This window comes from Herpailurus yagouaroundi, unplaced genomic scaffold (genome assembly GCF_014898765.1).
Source record: "Herpailurus yagouaroundi ecotype Mexico unplaced genomic scaffold, PumYag 182, whole genome shotgun sequence".
Classification (NCBI taxonomy): Eukaryota; Metazoa; Chordata; class Mammalia; order Carnivora; family Felidae; genus Herpailurus; species Herpailurus yagouaroundi.
Window position 1 is genome coordinate 55,767,830 of NW_024412413.1, and position 8,484 is coordinate 55,776,313.

The window sequence follows — 8,484 nt, forward strand, 5'->3', positions numbered from 1 at the left end:
TGTTTTAGTGGTGATGAATTCTTCAGTTTTTGTTTGTTTGGGAAGACCTTTGTCTCTCCTATTCTAAATGACAGACTTGCTGGATAAAGGATTCTTGGCTGCGTATTTTTTCTGTTCATCACATTGAAGATCTCCTGCCATTCCTTTCTGGCCTGCCAAGTTTCAGTAGACAAATCCGTCACTAGTCTTATTGGTCTCCCTTTATATGTTAGAGCATGCGTATCCCTAGCTGCTTTCAGAATTTTCTCTTTATCCTTGTATTTTGCTAGTTTGAGTATGATATGTCCTGCAGAAGATCGATTCAAGTTACATCTGAAGGAAGTTCTCTGTGCCTCTTGGATTTCAATGTCTTTTTCCTTCCCCAGATCAGGGAAGTTCTCAGCTATGATTTCAAGTACACCTTCAGCACCTTTCCCTCTCTCTTCCTCCTCTGGAATCCCAATTATGCGTATGTTATTACGTTTAATTGTGTCACTTAGTTCTCTAATTCTCCCCTGATACTCCTGGATTTTTTTTTATCTCTCTTTTTCTCAGCTTCCTCTTTTTCCACAATTTTATCTTCTAATTCATCTATTCTCTCCTCTGCCTCTTCAATCCAAGCTGTGGTCGCCTCCATTTTATTTTGCAGCTCATTCACAACACTTTTTAGCTCCTCCTGACTGTTTCTTAGTCCTTTGATCTCTGTAGTAATAGATTCTCTGCTGTCCTCTATACTTTTTCTAAGCCCAGTGATTAATTTTATGACTATTTTTTAAATTCATTTTCTGTTATATTGCTTAAATCATTTTTGATCAGTTCGTTAGCTGTCGCTACTTCCTGGAGTTTCTTTTGAGGAGAATTCTTCTGTTTCCTCATTTTGGATAGTCCCTGAAGTGGTGCAGAACTGCAGAGTGCTTCCTCTTTGTTGTCTGGAGTAACTTGCTTTGGTGGGTGGGGCTGCAGTCAGACCTGGTATCTGCCCCCAGCGCACCGCTGGGGCCACAGTCAGACTGGTGTGTACCTTATCTTCCCCTCTCCCAGAGGCAGAACTCACTGTGGAGTGGTGTGGCCCCTGTCTGGGCTACTTGCACACTGCCAGGCTTGTGGTGCTGCTTCGATGGGATCTGGCCTATTAGCCAGGGTGGATCTGCAAGGTGCACAGGGGCGGGAGGGGCAGGCTCATCTCTGCTTCGGGAGGGGCCCTGCAGCACCAGGAGGGAGGCAGACCCATGGGAGGGATGGATCTGCAGAAACACAACGTTGGGTGTTTGCGAGGTGCAAACAAGTTCCATGACGGGAACTGGTTCCCTTTGGGATTTTGGCTGGGGGATGGGCTAGGGAGATGGTGCTGGTGAGCGCCTTTGTTCCCCGCCAAGCTGAGCTCTGTCCTCCAGGGCTCAACAACTCTCCCTCCCATTTTCCTTTAACCCTTCCGCTCTTGGAGCAGAGCTGTTGACTTATGACATTCCAGATGTCAAGTGTTGCTGGCTGTCAGAACACAGTCTGTCTAGCCCCTCTGCTTTTGCAAGCCAGTCTCGGGGGCTCTGCCTTGCTTGGCGGGCTCCCACTCCACCACCCCGGCTCCTTCTGCCAGTCCGTGTAGCGCACACTGTCTCTCTGCCCTTCCTACCCTCTTCCCTGGGCCTCTTGTCTATGCTTGGCTCCAGAGAGTCTGTTCTGCTAGTCTTCTGGCAGTTTTATGGGTTATTTAGGCAGACGTGGGTGGAACCTAAGCGGTCAGCAGGATGCAGTGAGCCCAGCGTCCTCCTACGCCGCCATCTTCCTCTCCAAAAATTCTTATATATAACTTTGTCTTCTGGTTCACAAGTGTATGTATTTTTTTAGGATATATATCTAGGAATGAGAATTATGGTTCATCTAGAATGCAAAATTTTCATTTAGTAGGAACTACCAAAAACACTTTTCCAAAGTGATTGTACTAGTTTACAGTCTTATGAATAGTGCATGAGATTTTAAATTTCTCTATAATGTCAGCAACACTTAGTATTACTCATCTTAATTTTTGTCAGTGGGTCGATATTTTTAATATCTCATCATTGTTTTATTTTATATTTCCTCTTATGACTAAACAGATTCAAAACATTTTTATATACTTATTATTAGAATTTCCTCTTTCAGGGGCACCCAGGTGGCACAGTCATTTTAGGGTCCAACTCTTGATTTCAGCTCAAGTCATAGTCTCATGCTTCAGGGGATTGAGCCCCATGTTGGGCTCTGTGCTGACAGTGCAGAGCCTGCTTGGGATTCTCTTCCTCTGTCTCTGTCCCTCTTCTGGTCACTCTCTCTTTTTCAAAAATAAATAAATAAACTTAAAAAAAAAAGAACGTCCTTTTTAAAAAAGAGCCTATTCAAGTATTTAGCTCATTTTTTGTTGAGTTTTATAGAGTTGCCTGACATTTTCTTATTGATGTCTAGGACTTACTTACATATTCTTAATATTTATTCTTTGATATGGATTGAAAACATCTTCTACTCTGAAACATCATCTCTCTTTTTTTTGAATGCTTATTTATTTATTTTCAGAATGAGAGAGAAAGAGAGTGTGAGTGAGGGATGGGCAGAGAGAGAGAGGGAGAGAGAGACTACCAAGCAGGATTTGGCTGTCAGCACAGAGCCCAATGCAGGGATTGATCTCATGAACTGGGATATCATGACCTCAGCTTAAATCAAAAGCAGGAGGCTCAGGAGCCTGAAACATCATCTCTTAATGGGTTCTTTTGATGAACAAAAATTCTTAATTTCAATAAAGTTAAGTTAATCAACAGGTTCTATTATGGTTAGTGCATTTTGTGTTATTTTTAAGAAATACTTTCTTATTGTAAGAACATGAAGATATTCTATTTTCTTCTCGATTTTTAAAACTTTTATAATTATGTTTGACTCATCTAGATAGATTCTATTTTTTAGATGTATCTTAGGGATTATGATTCTTTCCCCACCCAGTTTTAAATATCCAACTGATTTAACAATACTTACTTAAACATACTTTCACAGTGCACTGCTATGACCTCTAATCATATATCAAGTGAGCATATGTGTGTGGGTTGGTTTTTATATTATTCTCCATTTGCTTATGTGCCTTTTGTTTTTTCTTGATGAATACTATATTGCCTTTATTATTGTAAGCTTTATAATGGAAGTCTTCGGAGTTTGTTATAATTCTCTAAGACTAACTTCTCAATTCTTGTCATATGTTATATAAATACTCAAATTAATTTGTCAGTTTCCACATATCACAAAATCTGAAAAGACTCTGATTTGTACTGCATTTATTGTTAAATTTGATATAACTGGACATTTTTTCTTTTGTTTTTAAGTTTATTTATTTATTTTGAGAGAGACAAAAACAGCATGAGCAGGGCAGGGGCAGAGAGAGAGGGAGAGAGAGAGAATCCTGATGCAGGATTTATGAACTCATGAACTATGAGATCACGACCTGAGCCAAAACCAAGAGCCAGATGCTTAACCAACTGAACCACCCAAGAGCCCCATTTTTTCAATATTATCTTCCAATACATAGACATGAAGTATAGTACTATTATTTGGATCTATTTTAGTGTTAATATTACATGGAATTTATTAATCAGAATTCTTGTGGTTTGTCATTTGTTAGGTATATTCCTAAATATTTGATATTTTAGGATTATGTTAAATATTTGATGTTTTAGAATAGTACTTTTTGCACACATTTAATTTGCTTTTATTTCATGCTTCCATATAGACTATACTTATTTTTCTAACATGTTATAACAAAAATGCCAAATAAATGGCAAAGTTGGAAGAATTTTGTAACATGCACATAGAATCTACCTTCAATATTTTACCATATTTGCTATCAGTCATCACTTACACTATAACCACTTAGATTCTGTAGATTAAAACAAAATACCGAAAAATGCCAACAAATGAAAAGGAAACCTATAAATATATAGGTCATGGGGAGCCTGTGAAATAGTAAACACAACAGTGGTCTTAAAATCATTAAAAAAGATATTATTTTCAATTACTAATTGAATTAGTCAACAAAAATTCAATTAGTAATTGATTTAGCCAATAAAAACACTCTTCATCAGAAATGATGGAAGCCAAAATGTGACATGATGTTTTCAGTGTGTTCGTGGAAGATAATACACCTAGTCATTTTCAGTCCAATCAAAACCAAAAGACTTTGCCTCAACAGACTCTTACCAAAGCCATTACAAATACATAATTTAAGATTTCATAATGAGGCCTAAGATGCATCTATAAATAAAAAGCATGAGAGAAGTAAATGGCTACATCTAAATAAGATTAACCAGTTTGGCTGAAAAAACAAAACAAAACAATAATTATAAGTTTAGTGGGTATTATGGGCTGAATTATGCCTTCAAATTCATATGCTGAAGTTCTAACCCCCATAACCTCCGAAGGTGACTCTTTAGAAATAGGGGCTTGGGATGCCTTGCCTGAGTCTTGATTTCGGCTCAGGTCATGATCCCAGGGTCGTGGGAATGAGCCCCATATCAGGCTCTGTTCTAAGCATGGAGCTTGCTTAAGATTCTCTCTTTCTCCTTTTCTTTCTCTCTTTCTCTACCCTCCCCCACCGTCTCTCCCTCTGCCCCTCTCACCCACTCACACTCTCTCTCTAAAAATAAAAAAAAAATATTTTTTTAAAGACATAGGAGCTTTAAATAGGTAATTAAATTAAAAGGGGGTCAGCAAGGTGGGCCCTAATCAAATATGACTGGTGTCTGGACATTATAAGAGATTAGGACACAGACAACACACAGGGAGGGATGATCTTAGAAGGACACAGCAAGAGGTGGCCATCTGCAGGCCAAAAAAGGGGCCTCAAAAGAAACCAAACCTGCAAATACCTTGATCTTTGACTTCTAGGTTGCAGAATTGTGAGAAAATAAGTTTCTGCCTATGCTAGTTTATTATAGGAACCCTGGTAAACTAATATAGTGAGATTTAAAAAGTGAAAATTTAAAAAAATATGATAAAAACACAAAAGTGATATGGAGTGTTCTCATGTCTTCATTATTCAAAAGAAAGTGAATATACTAATTATTTCAAATTTTGATAAGTTATTCATATTTATACATGTAGGGCAACTTCTAAAAGAAATCAAGTGTTTATCTCCCAAATGAATAGAATGAAATGTGTGTAATGATTAAAACATTAAAATAAACTAAAAAAAAAGGTGCCTGGGTGTCTCTGTCGGTTAAGCATCCAGCTTCAGCTCAAGTCATGATCTCACAGTTCATGAGTTTGAGCCCTGTGTCGGGCTCTCTGCTCACAGCTCAGAGCCTGGAGTCCGCTTTGGATTCTGTGTCTCCCTTTCTCTCTGCCCTTCCCTCATTCATGCTCTGTTTCTCTCTCTCTCAAAAATAAACATTAAAAAATTTTAAGTAAAGTAAAAAAAAAAAAGAACAATAGTATGAATCAAATAATATACTGGTGATTGTCCAATTAAATCAATAAACAATGTAACCTCCATTTAAAGAACAAAGACTGTTATTTTTTGTCTTTTTTTTAATTTAGCTTTTCTGACAGCTATAAGGTGCTATCTCATTGCAGTTTGGATTTACATTTCCCTAATGATTAGGGATGTTGAATAAGGATGTAGAGAAAAAAAAAACCCTCATGCACTGTTGATGGGAATGTAATTGGTGCACCCACTGTGGAAACAGTATGGAGGTTCCTCAAAAAATTAAAAATAGAAATAGAAATAACATTATTTTACAATAGCCAAGATATGGAAGCAATCTAAGTGTACGTTAATAGATAAATGGATAAAGATATGGTAATATATACAATGAAATATTACTCAACCATAAAAGATAAGATCTTACCATTTGTGACAACATGGATGGACCTAGAGGGTATTATGTCAATCAGAGAAAAACAAATACCATATGATTCCATTTACATATGGAATCTAAAAAACAAAACAAATGAAAAAAAAACAGAATCAGATGCATAAATATAGAGAACAAATTAATGGACAAGGGGATTGGGAGATGGGCAAAATAGGTGAAGGGGAGTGAGACATACAAGCTTCCAGTTATGGAATGAATAAGCCATGGGAATAAAGGATAGGGAAACTCTCAATGGTTATTGTAAGAGTGTTGTAGGGTGACAGATGGTAGCTACATGTGTGAGCATAGCATAATGTATGTATGGAGTTGTTGAACCACGTCCTACACCTGAAACTAATGTGGCACTGTGTATCAACTATACTTCAATTAAAACATAATAAAATATTTAAAAAGATACAGATTGTCAGTCTGACTGAAATAGTCCAGCGATACAAAGAAAATAATACGAAACAACAAAGTTCCACTACAAATATAGTTTGTGTTGTTCACTGAAAAAGTGGGTAAAAATTAGCTGTATTAATATTAATATAGAATATTTGAACCATATAATTAACAGGGTTGACTAAACTGACATATAAAATAGTGTACAAACTATGTGCATTTCAAGTACACATAGAATATTTATAAAACTGGACCACATAATGAATCATAAAGAAAATTTCAAGCAATTTCAAGCATTTGAATCATATAGAGCACATCCTCTGACCAAAATATAATTAAGTCATAAACCAAGGACATAAAAAATGTTTTAGGAAAGCTGTGTTCCAAATATTTTAACAATAGACTTTTAAGTAACTTGTGAGTCAAAGAAGAGATCATAATAAGATTAAGGAAACATTTTAATCTAAAATGTAATGATACATAGTCATATAAAACCATTAAAAAAAATCTGGATGCTCAGCAATATGGAGTAGTTTGCAATAGCCCAACCATTCCATTGGCAACAAATAGGAAAATCTGGAATTGCTATAAAAATCGTGTATGCAAAGGCTACATACATATTGCTGAGGAAGAGGACTGACAGGAGTAAAACTCAATAGAGGTGACAAACTATCAGAGATGAGCTAATGCTCTGCAGGTCTTTGGAAGCATTCTGAGCATTTTGGTTGCCTATCCTGGCTGTAGGCTATAAAATCCAGTAGCCTGATTGACCCAGGCCACTGAGAGGAGCAGAGAAGCCAGACATGTTCTGGTGGTCACACAAGGCTGCAGGGGCCTAAACCTCTTAACTGATTACCATCTCAATTAGAGTTGCCAGGAAAAATATAGGACACCGAATTAAATCAGAAATTTATCTATCTATCTATCTATCTATCTATCTATCTATCTATCTATCTAGAGTGAGTGGGGAAGGGACAGAAAGAAAGAGAGAAAGAGAATCTCAAGCAGGCTGCTTGCCCAGCACAGGGCCTGCCACAGTGCTCGATTCCACAACCATAAGATCATGACCTGTGCCGAGATTGAGACGCTTAACTCGGGGCGCCTGAGTGGCACAGTCGGTTAAGCGTCCGACTTCAGCCAGGTCACGATTTCGTGGTCCGTGAGTTCGAGCCCCGCGTCAGGCTCTGGGCTGATGGCTCGGAGCCTGGAGCCTGTTTCCGATTCTGTGTCTCCCTCTCTCTCTGCCCCTCCCCCGTTCATGCTCTGTCTCTCTCTGTCCCAAAAATAAATTTAAAAAAACGTTGGGAAAAAAAAAAAGAGACGCTTAACCCACTGAGCCATCCACGTACCCCTAAATTTGAAATTTAGATAAACAGAGAATATTTTGTAAGTAGAAGTATGTTATATTTTGAATGGGACATATTTGAATAAAAAATTAGTTGCTATTTATCTCAAATTCAAATGCACTGGGTGTCTTGCTTTTTAAAAAAACTTTGGCTTAATTTGAGAACTTTAGCATTAAAACATTTGTTGAATCCCCAAGAACTGGGGAGACAGAAACAGACAAATAGAAAGCACTAAATAATGCACCTGGTATAAGACAATTATTTGTAATTTTTTTGTAATGTCTGAAAATCTGAAATTACTTCAACACTAAGTTAAAATGGTACAATAAGAAGGAATCATTAATCACTTCACAAGTCAAAAGTTTATGGCAATATTAACATCCATCTTAAACACCTCAGGTAGTGTCAAAATAAAGCATAACACAGAAATAAAATAGGGTGAATAGCGCTGAAGGAAAAAAGTCCTCTACTCTACTGATAATAAGGCTGTTGAACTGAAACAAATACTTAAAATTTACTCACATTTTTTTTGTAGAATATGACTAACATGGAAATAAAATATTTTGCTATTCACATAATCCTAATAATTATCCAAGATAAGTCTTTACTGTAACTTCCATATAAACAAAAAAATAAATACTGAACTATTTTTCTTTGAATATAATTTTTAGTGTTGAAAACAAGAGATTAATATATGTCTGGTATGAAAAAATATTTGACATTTATCATCAGGAAAATAAGTTACCTTGATAACAGTTAATTTTTTTTCACTTTTTATACCTTAAGTCTAGGAGTTCTTTTCTCTTTGTAACAGAAGAAACAAGAGTAGCATATTCAGATACTCATAATAATACATGTATCCTATCTTGCATACCCTTGTACACACACACACA